We start from the raw sequence: 1,358 nt of genomic DNA on the forward strand, positions 1-1,358 counted from the left end.
CGGTATCGTTTGGTTACAACACACCGCAGATATCAGTTACAAAAGGAAAAATATTTTAACCCCCAAGCTTTCCTAATTAAACAAAACAAACTTAATGTATTAGCAAACATGAATATGTGAGTGAACTGTGACAGCGGCCCTTTGTTCTGTACAGTGCACATTTACGTATTACCTTTTTCAATTATTCAATAATGTTGTAGTTTTTACTACATGAATGAATGGATGTTATTTACCCTCGTGTGGCGGGGTAACGACAGTCGTTATTGGTGTCCTGTTTCATAAACCTAGTGCCTGCTACGAGTTACCATACATGTCACTTTGTGAGTGATTAATTAAAAAAATTGTTTTATGCATGGCTGACAATTTGTAGAACACATTATTAACCACTGCTTTGGAGAAAATGTCGTTAAGTGTCTTGCCCTTAACGACACATACGCCCATAATGGTAGGGGCAACGAGCCTTGAACCCATCACCTATGGGTTAGACTGTTCACGGCCTACTAGAGATACGGCCTGATAATTCACATTTTACGTTTGAAATTAGAAGGCCTATTATATGTCACAAACACCAATATTTTCAACTGTTACGTCATGTATTTTGCCTAAGAAAGGTACCAGTAATGGGAAAAACGCGTTGAAAAACATACGAATTTAGCAATGAGGTCAATTATTTACGGAAGTATAGCTACACGCAGCGTTAGAAGCGACCGAACAGCAAAATAACATTATAAATAAAGACTTGTAAACATAATAAAGGCGTAAACAAAGTTTACAGCACCAAGACGGGATTAAACAAGAAAGAAATAAAACTTTCATTTCATATCTCTAGTAGGCCGTGGACTGTTTGAGACAGGTGCACTAAACATTGTGCTACGGCGCTAATCTATGTTTCCATACATCTCATGCCTTGATAAGAAAGTTCCCAGGAATACTAGTTTGTAGGTGATTGCTCTATCGATTTTTTATTTTGTTAACAGTTTGAACAGCCCTTTTGTGAAAAATATCTGTCTATTCTATATGCGAGAGGTCCTTGTTGTTGTTAAGGACCTGACATTTTAAAATGGTAGGCTATTTAATTGTTTAAAAAAGTATCATGCTCATAAATTTGGTATTATATTTTTATAACAGAAATAAGGACCTTTCAGAAGGATTCACTCAAGCTGATTAACCATCAAGGAAACATTGTGTCTTCCTTGATCTCTGCAGCTCCCTTCTGTCAACCCTACCAACACACCAAGTAATACTTTACATTATAATTGTATTGAATATAACATGTATTGGTTAATGACGTAACAAATTTTGTGTAATAATTTGATTGATTGAAACTCCACAAGCTAAGCCTTAACAACTCCACAAAC

At 35.9% G+C, this 1,358-nt stretch overlaps 1 long non-coding RNA gene across 1 annotated transcript in view; it reads left to right on the forward strand.

Annotated features, from left to right (window-relative positions):
• LOC113474603 overlaps positions 1-1,213 on the forward strand; it is a 7,849-nt gene extending 6,636 nt beyond the window's left edge. Inside the window, exons 2-3 of the long non-coding RNA XR_003396299.1 lie at positions 978-1,063; positions 1,129-1,213. This is a non-coding gene — a long non-coding RNA (uncharacterized LOC113474603). The remainder of the gene's footprint in view (positions 1-977; positions 1,064-1,128) is intronic.
• The last annotated feature ends 145 nt before the right edge of the window (positions 1,214-1,358 follow it).

Source organism: Ciona intestinalis, chromosome 10, assembly GCF_000224145.3.
Source record: "Ciona intestinalis chromosome 10, KH, whole genome shotgun sequence".
NCBI lineage: Eukaryota > Metazoa > Chordata > Ascidiacea > Phlebobranchia > Cionidae > Ciona > Ciona intestinalis.